The following is a 14,522-nucleotide window of genomic DNA, read 5'->3' as shown; positions in this document are numbered from 1 at the left end:
TCGGTAATTGGGTCATATCTGGAGCTACAGATCTCAGATTTAGGTTCAATTTATATGGATGGAAAGGTAAGACATAGGCCTACAACTTTCATATGCAGCCCAAGATCTAAAAAGGGCATTTGCAAGTCCAAATTGTAGCAACAACAAAGAAGCTCGAATCTGTCTTCCAGCCCGAGCACTGTTCGGTATTTTGGCCATATCTGGAGTTTTAGAAGTCCAAATGAGCTGAAGTTTTTACACAAGAAAGCTGAGACAATTGCCTACAACTTTCATGTTTACAAGAGGCTCCAATTGTGACGTTATCAATGACGTTTTGGGCAGACAAGAGAAGATAAGGATTGTCACCAAGTCAAAAGTTGGCCACCCACTTATCAATTAGTCATCAAATCAATAGTTCCCAATTTTGGCCTATAAAAGGAGGCATTTGCCATGCATTTAGGCATCTTGGTTTCCAGATCAAGATCATGCTCTTCCTTTCTCTCTTTGTATTTTTTGTAATGTTTATGCTTTGCTTTCATTAATATCAAGTTTATGCCTTTCATTTCCTTTCCTTTACTTAGTTAACTTTTATGTTCTTATTTTGTTTATTTGTTTTCCTTTCTTTCATTATGTCTAGCTAAGCTAATTATGTCAAGGTGAAAAGGTTACACTAATGGTGTGAGAATAAGCATAATGTAAACTTAATATGGACTTTAATGTTTGATACTAACATGTTTTATATTTGTTATCTTGTTCACTCTTTAATACTTTGCTTGTTAAATGACTAATCTTGATTTATGTTGTATAACACTTGGTACAACAAATGCTTGGCACTTTCATAGCCCATAATGTATGGTATAACCGACACCTGAGCTATGAAAGGAACTTGATTTGTTGTTAACATAAGTTATAATCATGAATGCTTGACGAGATTTACAAGTATTAGCATTAATTGAATAAGATGACTAATGTAATCATGTTAACAATATATAATCTGATTGGAACCTCCTTTGTGTGTGGTTTCCAATTCAATAATAAGAGTTTATACTATACTTGTTTGATATACCATTAGTGGAACCTCTAACCTTGACATTTGTTATTATTATTGCTTAATCCTTACATTAATATTTCATCTCTAAGTTCTCATCATCATCATCATCATCTTCTTCTCTTTCTTTATTATTATTATTATTATTATTATTATTATTACTACTACTACTACTACTATTATTATTATTATTATTATTATTACTATTGTTGTTGTTGTTGTTGTTGTTTTATTATTGTTATTTATAATTTGTACAAATAACCTCCCTGTGGTTCGACCCCGGTCTTGCCGGGTTATTTATTACTTCGACACTCCTGCACTTGGGAGAAGACATCAATCTTTTCGTCGTGTCATTAATCTTGAAGCTATTTGTCAGGGATTATAAAAACTTTTGTAATTCTCTCATTAAACTTTAAGCTATTTAACGGGGATGGGGGTTGTCATTGAAACATTATTTTGCAAGTTTTACAATAATTTGTGGCCGAAAAAAAAAAGACGATGTTATAACAGAGGTTTCAAGAAAGGAAGGGGTCAGGGGAAGAAATTGTGAATTGTTGATGGAAACAAGGAGATAATGAGCAGCAGGTCAGGGAGAGCAAGGAGAAAGAGATTAGACTAGATAAAGCCTTTGCTCACACATAATGCCTATCTCACTTTAGTTCATTTAAGAGATTAGACTAGATTGTTGGTAAGGAACAAGTTAACTGGGGATGGAAGCCATTCAAATGTTTAGACTATTGGCTTATGGCACAATCTTTCCAAAACACTCTGAAGGTCTTCTCGCAAGAAATTGTGCATGATATCCCTGGCGACTTTCAGGTGATTAGACGAATTAGTGCTCTACGACTAAAGCTAGGCCAGTGGAATAAAACTGAGTTTGGGAATCAGGATTGGGCTCTGCAAAATATTCAGTCTTCTATTCGGCTCCTTGAGTATCAGGCTGAAAGTGGTAAGATTTCTGACTCGGACCAAAAAAAGGCTATATGAGGTGAAGGGAATGCAATGAAAACTCTGCAAATATGTTGAATCCATATGGAGACAAAAGGCGTGACAGTCTTGGCTCAAGCTAGGGGACAGAAACACTCGATTCTTTCACATCTCAGTGAAAGTTAGGGGATACAAAAACAATATTTGTCAGCTTATATACAACGGGAAGATTCTCTCAAGTCCAAATGATATCAAAGAAGGAGCCAAAGCATATTTCTCAAACATCTACTCTGAATCTTTGACTACAAGACCCACGATGAGAAGTGCAGCCTTTATGAAGCTTAGTGAGAACCAAGCAGCCTGGCTTGAAAGAGAGGTTACTATAGAAGAGGTTCATCTAGGCAGCCTGGCTTGAAAGAGAGGTTACTATAGAAGAGGTTCATCTGGCCATCGTTAGTAGTGAAGGCTCCAAAGCCCCAGGACCTTATGGGTTCAACTTCAATTTTTATAAGAAATTCTGGGAGCTGATGCAACATGACCTGTTCACAATGGTTTTTGAATTCTTCTGCAGAGGCTACCTTTCTAAAGGTATTAACACCAGTTATATTGCTTTAATTCCAAAAGTTACTGGCAGCTCCTCTTTTAATGGCTATAGACCTATTAGTTTATTAAATGGGCTATATAAGATTATTGCTAAGATTCTCGCAACTAGACTAAAAGCAGTAATGCAGAGTGTGGTTAGTCCCTCCAAGTCAACTTTCATTGCTGGCAGAAAAATTCTGGACTCAGTCCTTATTGCCAATGAAATGTTGGATTCCATGAAATCTCGGAGCTGTCAAGGTTTCCTTCTTAAACTTAATTTCAAAAAAGCTTTTGATACTATTTCCTGGTCCTATCTTAATGATGTTATGCTTTACATGCATTTTGGTACTCGTTGAAGGAAATGGATTATGGCATGTGTCTCATCTGCAAGACTATTAGTTTTAATCAATGGTTCCCCTACTTCTAAGTTTACAGCATCTTGTGGTCTGCGGCAGGGGGATCCCCTCTCCCCTTTTCTTTTTTGTTTGGCAGCTGAAGGCATATCAGTTCTCATCAGTAGGAGCTTGAAAATGGGTGCTTTGTATGGTGTGGAATCAACAGGAACAACATATATTCATCATCTGCAATTTCTAGATGACACTCTTCTCTTCCTTCCAAATGATCTTCAATGCTTGTTAAATACCAAAAGAATGTTACGATGGTTTAATTTATGCTCAGGGCTTAATGTTAACTTCTATAAGAGTAGTTTGGTAGGTGTGGGGGTGGATGGCATATATGCTGAAGGGATTTTTGGTGTTCTCAGGTGTAGATGTGATACTCTCCCAATCAAATACTTGGGGCTTCCTCTAGGTGCTAATCCCAAAAGGATTTCCACATGGAAACCTGTTTTCTCTCATATTAGAGGCTGACTCAACTCTTAGAAAGGGCGGTTATTATCACTAGCGGGGAGAACAATTTAGATTAAAAGTGTAATCTCTGCCATTCCTCTCTATTACATGTCCATCTTCTGCATTCTAAAGAGAGTGGCACGCAATATCACAGCCATGCAGTCTTGGTTTTTATGGGGTGGGAGTGTTGATAACAGGAAAATTCATCGGCTTGCTTGGGATACAGTGAAAAAGCAAAAAACAGGGGTGGTTTAGGTGTTAGGAATATATCAGCAAAAAACAAAACTCTCCTCTTCAAGTGGATTTGGAAATTAGGAAGCAATGATAAAGCTAGTTGGGTAGATTTCATTAAGGCAAAATACATACCTCAGTTCATAAATGGGATGCCCACGTTCAAGAAAAAACTTTCAGGGATTTGGCAAGGAATCAGCTCTACTATTACCAGTTCAGATCTTGATAGCTCTCTTATTCGAGATGGTTGTAAATTTAAAATGGGTAATGGTAATCATGTTAAATTTTGGTTAGATACTTGGTTGACTGGCTTCTGCTTAGCTAACTCTTATCCGACCCTCTTCCACTTGTCCTCCTCTAAGTCAGGGTTTGTTAGTCAAATGGGATACTGGTTAAAGGATTCTTGGTATTGGAATCTGAAATGGAGAAGGCCTCTCAAAGCTAGTGAGACCCTGATGGTTCAAAGATTAATGTCTAATCTTAATCTTGCAGTTATTCATCGATTGAAAAAAGACAGGTTGATTTGGGAATAGGGGAAAGACAGAGACTATACTATAAACTCTTGTATGCTCGCCCTTGAAAGGATCAGGTATGCTAGTTTTATAACTTATGTCACAATTGTATGGAAATCCATTTGCCCTCCAAAAATAGAAATGACTTTATGGCTGGCCTTAAATGAAGGCCTTTGCACAAGAGCTTTCCTGGTGAAGAGGCACGTTCTAAGCCCTCAAGAGGACAGGTGCCCTTTTTGTGAGCAGCATTCAGAAATTGTATCCCACATCCTCTTGCATTGTCCAGTGGTTTGGAAACTATGGAACAAAATTATAGCTTGGAGAGGTCTGAACTGGGTAATGCCATATGGCCTTGACGACCTTCAATGTCAATGGTTGGGTCTTTTGTAGGGTAACCACAGTAAGTTTGAAAAATCTTTTTAGGGGGGCTTTATATTTAGCATTGTCTGGACTATATGGACTACTAGGAACAACTTGATATTTGAGGAAGAAAAGCCAATATGGGAAGATATACTATGACATTTGTTTTACTTTGCTGCAGGATGGATCAGGAATCTTAACTCTTCCTTTTGGTATACCGGTGCTGATTTGTATAGGAATCATGAATGCATTTCGGCTTAGTCTGCTTAATTTCTAATTTAGTGTGAGTTTGTTTTGCTCAGCTTAATAGTAGGGCTATAGGTTTTCTTGTATTTCCTTTTTGTAATTAGGTTGTTGCTTAGGCTACTAGCTAAAGCTATGTTCACACTGTTTATATATCTATTCTATATATCTATTCTCGATTTCAACAAAAACAAAAAGCAAGGAGAAAGAGAGGAGAGAAGGGATATTTTGGCCAAGAGATAATTGAATGGTATTCAATGTTCAATAAGGAGCTATGCCTTGCTTTTGATGAAATCGGGTTTCACTTAGCCAAATCTATCATTTTATTAATTTATATATTTTTTTATAAAAAAATTTAATCTTACAACAACGTTATTAACCATACAAATTCATATCTACAGTGAAGTGTTAGCAACTATTATTGTTTGATTTGGAAAGATTAGCAAAATAGTTAATAGTATTTTTTCATTTAAAATTTAAAACTAGATAAAAGGATCACGCTATGCTATGGTCCAATCCAATTTTTTTCCCAACATTAAAAAATAAGTTAAGACAATGCAAGAACTTTTTTTTAAAAAAAAAGGTAAAAAGAATTTGAGACTTAAATGATTGACTCAGTTGGATTGAATAAGCTCAATTAATTTAAATAACAAAAAACAAAGTAATGATAATAATTAAACCTATAAAAAAATTGATAACTTTAAAAAAGTAGAAAAAAAACGAATCAATCTCACCTAAGTTAGAATGTCAAATCTACGACCTAGTCGTGATACGAGGTAATTCCATCATAACCAAACTAAACATGAAGCTCAATTATAAAACAATTCAATGTTTAAAGATAAAACTAGAAAAAAAATTTAAAAAAAAAAACAATTTCTTTTAGTGTATGGGGGAGGCAGTCTTGGGTTAATGAGACGTGTGTCAATAGTTTCATTTTTAGGAGGTAGTCAAGTTTTGGGGGTCATCCCCGAAGCTTTAGCACAAAGGGACATCATTGGAAAAACAATTAAAAAGGAACTTTAAGTCTCTATAATGTCAGCTCGAATGAATGCAATGTTTAACCATATTGATGCCTTTATTGCTTTACCAGGTGGTTTAGGCACATTGGAAGAGATCTTTCATATTTTCTCTTGGGCTCAACTGCACATTCACCATAAACACATAGGTTTGTTAAATGTTAATGGTTATTATGATAAGTTGTTGTCTTTTCTTGATCATGCTGTGGAACAGGAATTTCTATCTTCTGCATGACAAATCATAATCTCTACTACTACTGCTGAACAATTGATTGACCAACTACAATCTTTCATTCTTGTAATTGATACTTTTATAAGTCGCATAAATTGATCACCTAAGGAAAACCGTAAAAAGCTTAGATTGGATTTGAGCCTTCATTTATGAATCTTTGTGTCTTTTGTTTTTATTATTATGTTTTGTTGTTTCTTATATTTGTTTTAGTGTGTTTTAGGTTTGTGAATGTTTGTTATTTCAAGTGATATCTTCTATACTCTATCTTTCTACCTTAGAACATTGAGGACAATATCTCATTTTGGTTAGGGGGAGAGGGTATTAGTTGATAAAAAAAACTGTGTTTTCTATTTCATAAAGCATGTGCAAAATTGTTGTTACTATGATTGTAGAGTAAAGAGAATTTTTATGACTCTTCAGATGCATCTTAGTAATCATTCGTAACAAGGTCTATCATAATACTTCTTGAAATATTCAGATTTACAAACTCTCGCATTGTTATCACTTAATTCTGCTCATATACTTATTTAACATGTATTCTTAAACCTTAATTTACACACACACACTTTAACATATGATTGTGGGTTGCATATTAGATTATTACATTATTTATGTTCTTTTGTTAAAGGTAACAACTAAGGGAAAGGGATAGTATTTAATTAAAAAAAAATGATAATAATAAAAATGTAGATAAGTTTGGTTTCGTAGCCTCCCTAACCTAAGCAATTAAGCCCGAAGGGGTGTTTTAACACCTAATACCCTAAAATCAACTAACTTGGCAGCTATTGGCCCAACCCTTGTTACATGGGTTAAGAAGAAAAGCTTAAGAGAATCAAACATTGCATTATCTATATATCAGTATCTACGACTCAAGTTACTAAGCTCGTAGGGGTGCCTTAACACCTAATGCCCTAAGACCAATTGGTCTAGGAGTCATTAGCTAAAAGCTCGATACATGGGTCAAAGATGCCCTATAATTATATTTAAAAAAAGAAGAAGAAGAAGAAAAGAAGATAAAAATAATAATCCCAACCCAAGGAAGTTAACCTTAAACATTAGAATAAACATTTTGTTTTCTTTCAAGAAAAGCCCCATAATTATATGTTAATACATTGAGCCCAAAAAAAAGGTTTATGAATATCTTGTTAAGAGGTATTGAGCAGGTATATAAATTTAATAAGAGTTTGTTTATCTGGATAGATTAATGAAAGTTAAATAATGAATACCTTGCTTTGTGGAATTTGCAAATTATTTTTCTATTTTAACGCTTTGATTACTAGGGACTAGTAATAAGCTAGTTGGGGAGGTGTGATTAGTACTTAAAAGTGCATTTTTATCATGGTTTTATATCATCATTTTGCACTTAAAGTATTAATAACTCCTTAACTAAAACATGTTTTATAATAAAATATCTAATAATATAAGATACCTTTAATTTGTGATAAATGTTCATTTTAAATGCAGGTCTATCACATAAATGAAAGGATTGATTGATGACTTTAAGAATTTAAATTGCAAGAGCAAAGAGATGACCAAACTTACAAAAGAGATGTCGGTGCAGTTCGTACTGAAACACTGTACGGTAATTGGATCATATCTAGAGCTGTAGATCTCAGATTTAGGTCCAATTTATATGGATGGAAAGGTAAGACATAGGCCTACAACTTTCATATGGAGCCCAAGATCTAAAAAGGTTATTTTCAAGTCCAAATTATTGCAATAACAAAGAAGCCTGAAGTTGTCCTCTAGCCCGAGCATTGTTCGGTATTTTTGCCATATCTGGAGTTCTAGAAGTTGAAATGCGCTGAAGGTTTTACACAAGAAAGCTGAGACAATTTTCTACAACTTTTATGTTTTTAAGTGGCTTCAATTTTGACGTTATCATTGACGTTTTGGGCAGCCAAGAGAAGATAAGGATTGTCACCAAGTCAAGAGTTGGTCACCCACTCATCAATTAGTCATCAAATCAATAGTTCCTGATTTTGGCCTATAAAAGGAGGCATTTGCCATGCATTTAGGCATCTTAATTTCCAGATCAAGATCATGCTCTTGCTTTCTCTCTTTGTAGTTTTTTGTAATGTTTATACTTTGCTTTCCTTAATATCAAGTTTATGTCTTTCAATTCCTTTCCTTTGCTTTGTTAACTCTTATCTTATTTATGTTTTTCTTTTGTTTATTTATTTTTCTTTCTTTCATTATGTCTAGCTAAGTTTATTATGTCAAAGTGAAAAGATTAAATGATTAATCTTGATTTATGTTGTATAACAATTGGTACAACAAATGTTTGGTACTTTCATAACCCATACTATATGGTATAACCGACACCTAAGTTATGAAAGGAACTTGATTTATTGTTAACATAAGTTATAATCATGAATGCTTGATGAGATTTACAAGTATTAGCATTAATCAAATAAGATGACTAATGTAATCATGTTAACAATCTATAATCAGATTGGAACCTCCTTTGTGTGTGGTTTCCAATTAAATAATAAGAGTTTATACTATATTTGTTTGACATACCATTAGTGGAACCTCTAACCTTGGTATTTTTTATTATCATTTTATAATCTTTAGACTAATATTCTATCTCCAGTTCTCATCTTTTTCTTTTTCTTCTCTTTCTTTCTTTCTTTATTATTATTATTATTATTATTATTATTATTATTATTATTATTGTTACTACTACTACTACTACTACTACTACTACTACTACTACTACTACTACTATGTTGTTGTTGTTGTTGTTGTTATTATTGTTGTTGTTGCTGCTGCTATTATTATTGTTATTGTTGTTATTACTAGTGTTATTGTTTATAATTTGTACAATTAACCTCCTTGTGGTTCGTTCCCGGTCTTGCCGGGTTATTTATTACATCGACACTCCTGCACTTGGGAGAGGACATCAATTTTTTCGTCGTGTCACTTATATTATTATTTAGTTATTTTTCTAGGTCGTGTTTCTATCTATTGATCTTGTCTATGGTTCAAGATAGATTTACCTATGTGAGGAAGTCTCTTCCATATCGCATTAAAATCTAACTATTTTAAAACTCAAATTTTAGTAACATATTTATTTCTTTGTGTCTTTAATACTTAAGGAAAAAATCTACTATGTAATTCTACACCCCTAAGTATTAAAATTTACAACTAAACCCTAACACTTTAAATATAAAGTGAACAAAATGATTGGTGAAGGGTTTTCTATAATTTTATCCAACCCTGATGAATAATCAAGAACTTATAATTACAATATTCTTTTTTGCATTTTAGAACATGAGAAAGATACATTTTTTTTTATATATAAAAAGTGTGCATAGAAAAATTTTAAGATTTGATCATATAGATGAAAATAAAATATTTTTTATTTTTTAAAAGAGGATATTAATTTAAATTTTTTTGTTGAATTTTTTAAATTTCCAAAAAAAAATTAAGAAAAGTTTTGAAAAAAATCAAGTATTTTAATATCAGATCTGTATTTTATAATGTTAATATATGACCTATGAAAAAAACATGAGAAAAAAATTATAAATATTTTTAAATGACCCTTAATTTTTTTAATTAAATTTAAATTGAGCTAGGCTTGAAATAAGTTGAATCCAACTTAATTAAGGTAGATTGATTGGTGAACCAACAAACTCTTTTTTTTTTTTTGTCGGTGGGTCAAACTCGATATAGCTATTTAGACCAAGCTGAAATGAGTTCAACGTGAACTATATTAATGGCAATGTTTTCATTTATTTGCATGAAGAATTCTGGACGCAAATGACTTTTGAAGGAGAAAAAAACAAGAGGCGAACTTTTGAATGAATGCTTGACGAGATTTACAAGTATTAGCATTAATTGAATAAGATGACTAATGTAATCATGTTAACAATATATAATCTGATTGGAACCTCCTTTGTGTGTGGTTTCCAATTCAATAATAAGAGTTTATACTATACTAGTTTGATATACCATTAGTGGAACCTCTAACCTTGACATTTGTTATTATACTTTAATATTTCATCCCCAAGTTCTCATCATCATCATCTTCTTCTTCTTCTCTTTCTTTATTATTATTATTATTATTATTATTAGTACTACTACTACTACTACTACTACTACTACTATTATTATTATTATTATTATTATTATTATTATTATTATTATTACTGTTGTTGTTGTTGTTACTGTTGTTTTATAATTGTTGTTTATAATTTGTACAATTAACCTCCCTGTGGTTCGACCATGGTCTTGCCGGGTTATTTATTACTTCGACACTCCTGCACTTCGGAGAAGACATCAACCTTTTAGTCGTGTCACATGCCACATTATTTCAATTTAAACAATAAGACTTTTTAAATTAACTAACCCAAATTAATGTTTGTATTGATAGATAGATAGATAGATAAATTTCAAAACCTATAATTAATTAAACATGACTAGGTGCAAGGAAAAAAAGAAGAAGCCAAACACAATCTTTAGTAAAAAATGAAAAATGAATGAATGATACAATAGTGTGTTTATATAAAAAATAAATATTTACATGTCAAGAACATGATTAAATCAAGAAATAAAAATTGAAATCAATCATAAATAATAAAATCAATTAGGTTTGAAAAATATTAATCGATCAAGGAACTAGATTATAAGAATTTAAATTCACACGAATGACTAAAAGGTTCATTCCCACTCTAAATGAGAATTGTTTATAGGTAAAACTAATCAACTCATTAACTTATTAAGAAATTCACATGATTTTTAGTAAATAAAAAATTTAGTTTGTATTAGGATTCAATATAACTCCATATCTTATATAAATTACATTTATTTTTTTAATATTATGATTAAATTAAAATATTTTAATCTCTATATAATATAAGGAGCTATATTGAATCTTAATACTATATAAACAAGCTTTTTGAGATTACTAACAAAGCTATATTGAATCATAATACTATATAACTAATCTATATGGTTTGGTAAAATCAAATTTAATTTTTTATTTTTTTTATTGAATCCTTGTGGCTAATTTAATGAGTTATTAGTGAAATTTGTAATGGAAAAAAAATGGCAAAAACAATTTTAAATTTTATTGATTTTGCTTCGAATTGAATCTTTTTTGGCAAATTTAATGAGTTATTGCTTCAATTTATAATAGAAAAGTAAAATTCAAAGAATGAGAAATTTAAATGTATAATTTTTGATTTATTATTTTGAATACACACACACACACACATATATATATATATATATTAACTTTTTAGTTTACAATGAAATTTCTTCTTGATAACAAAAAAAAAAAACATTAACAACATTCATTTTTTTTTTTTGGCATTGAACACTAAAAAATTTCTTCTAATTGTAATAGTGAATAGATGATTTCTCTCTTCATCAAATTAGCTTAGAAGACTAAATTACGAGGAAAAATAATTTTTTACACCGTATCCATTTGTTATTTTTGTTTTGATTAGGGGTACAATGATATTTTCCTTTTTATAATAAAATACTGTCATTATCCTTAAGAAAAATCAGATAAGTAGTTTCTAGTTTTTTTTTTTTAAGATTTTACATTTTCTAACACAATGAATTTTTTAAGATAACTTTAGTTTCAAAATTTAACTAAGCTTTTTATGGAGGCATTTTCATATATATACACACGGATTATCTCATAATAATTAAAAATATTATAAAAAAATCAGAAATGTGAGAGAAGCCTCATCGTTTTGGTGGACTATGTGCAATCATATAAAAGTAAAAAGTTTGCTTCCATCGTGTCATTTAATTATTCATCCTTTAATTTAGTTCTCATTCTCTTTGGTGGTTTCATCTTTTATTTTTTATGAAATTTATTTTTTTTAATTTAGCCCTTTAATAAAAAATTATATGTTCTCTAATTTGTTTTTTTTTTAAAAAAAAGTTTAATCTTTATTTTTTTAATTGCTATTTTTTCATTTGAATCTTGTTTTTGTGATTTTTTTAATTTCATTATTTAACAATTGATTTTTAAACATTTGGATCTCACTAATATTAATTTATTAGTAAAATCTTTGTCGTAGTGTGTCGGGTTGACAACAAGTCAACCTCCTATAAGTATGTATTGCAAAGAGATTTGGGTATAATCATAAAATTATTATTATGAAATTCTGGAGTCACCATCTAGTATTATAGTTACTAGGAAAATTATGATATGCGAAAGTCTGGTTAAAAGAATAGTTGTGCAAGAGAAAGACATGTCACATCCAGTGCACCCTATCTAAGATAACTTACATTATTATTAGTTATTTTTCTAGGCCATGTTTCTATCTATTGATCTTGTTTGTGGTTCAAGATAGATCTACCTACGTGATGAAGTCTCTTTTATATCGGGTTAAAACCTAACTATTTTAAAACTCAAATTTTAGTAACACATTTATTTGTTTATGTCTTTAATACTTAAGCGAAAACTCTACCGTGTAATTCTACACCTCTAAGTATTAAAATTTATAACTAAACTCTAACAATTTAAATATAAAGTGAACAAAATGATTGGTGAAGGGTTTTCTGTATTTTTATCGAACCCTAACAAATAATCATGAACTTATAATTACAATATTCTTTTTTGCATTTTAGAACATGAGAAAAATATATTTTTGTTTTTTTATAAAAAGTGTGTATAGAAAACTTTTAAGATTTGGCTGTATAGATGAAAATTAAATATTTTTTATTTTTTTAAATAGGATATTAATTTAAATTATTTTGTTGAATTTTTTAAATTTAAAAAAAAATTAAGAAACAAGATATTTTAAAATCAGATCTGAATTTTACAATGTTAATATATAACTTATTAATAAAACATGAGAAAAAATCATAAATATTTTAAAATAACCCTTAATTTTTTTAATTAAATTTAAATTGAACTAGACTTGAAATAAGTTGAATCCAACTTAATTAAGTTAGATCGACTGGTGAACCAACAGATTCTTTTTCTTTTTTGTCGGTGGGTCAGACTCCGTGTAGCTATTTAGACTATGCTGAAATGAGTTCAACGTGAACTATATTAATGGCAATTTTTTCATTTGCTTGCATGAAGAATTCTGGATGCAAATGACTACATAGGTTTTGAAGGAGAAAAAAACAAGAGGCGAACTTTCTTGGTAGGAGGAGAAGAGAGGCTGGTGGCGTTCCAAAACATCCAAGGCAGATATTTAATAGAGGGCATGGTGGTACTTTAATATATAATATATGTAACTGTGTGTGTAGAAAATAAATAAATTAATTGATATTTTTTTTTTTTTGCAAGTGACTTCATCATGATGTTGGGGTTAGTAGGTTGTTTAAGGAAGTTCTTTATGGTCTATTTGTAGTTTTTGGTTAAAAAAAAGAGAGTAAAAAATAGATTTTTTGCTGCTACTACTAGTATTACTAGTATTATTATTGCTACAATTATTATTGTTGTTGTTGTTTATAATTGTTGTTTATAATTTGTACAATTAACCTCTCTGTGGTTCGACCCAGTCTTGCCGGGTTATTTATTATTTCGACACTCCTGAACTTAGAAAAAGATATCAATCTTTTAGTCGTGTCAATAATAAAAAATAAAAAAACATTAACAACATCCATAGTTTTTTTTTCTTGCATTGAACAATAAAAAATTGCTCCATCTCACACCATAGCGCAAGTAATTAGACTAACACAAGGAAGCATAGGGCATGGGAAAATATATAATAACACTACATATTAATTATTATTAATTGTAATAGTTAATAGATGATTTTTCCCTTCGTCAAATTAGCCTAGAAAACTAAACTCTAGGGGAAAATAATTTTTTACATGATATTCATTTGTTATTTTTTATTTGATTAGGGGCACAATGATATTTTCCTTTTGTTTGTCAAATAGTAAAATACTTTTACTATCCTTAAAAATAAAAAATCAAATAATTATTCTCCAAGTTTTTATTTTAAGATTTTACATTTTATAACACAATGAATTTTCTAAGATAATCTTAGTTTCAAAGTTTAATTAAGCTTTTTTAAGGGCATTTTCATATTTTAATATTTTAAAATTAGTAAAATATTTGAATATTTGAGTTAACACGAATTATTTAAAACATGTTGAATGATTATATTAGTTTTGTACTGTCACATTCTTCTACGAGCTCAAGTGTTAAGGATTGATTATCTTTTTTAAAGCATTAGAATTAGGAAAACATCACCATCTCTTGTGAAAAAAGAAGAAGAAAATGATTAAAACATGTTGCATGCTTATATTTGTATTCTTACATGCTTCTGCCAGGTCAATAATTAAGGTTTGATTATCTTTTCAAAAGAATTAGAGGTGGATTCATGGAAAAATCTCAACTGTTCCTCTTTCTTTGTACGAAGAATTTCGCACCATAAATCTATAAATAGACCAACGACTCTATAGAAAAACATACATCATCTGAATAGATTAATTGAGGACATTAATCCTTGAAGAGCTAACTTGACAAACAAATAATATATTTATCAATGTAACATGCCACATCATTTCAATTTAAACCACAAAATCTAACAATCTTAAATTGTGCTGAGCATCACT

The sequence above is a fragment of the Populus euphratica genome, unplaced genomic scaffold (assembly GCF_000495115.2).
Source record: "Populus euphratica unplaced genomic scaffold, PopEup_1.0 scaffold522.1, whole genome shotgun sequence".
NCBI lineage: Eukaryota > Viridiplantae > Streptophyta > Magnoliopsida > Malpighiales > Salicaceae > Populus > Populus euphratica.
Note: the sequence above shows the minus strand (reverse complement) of the source record.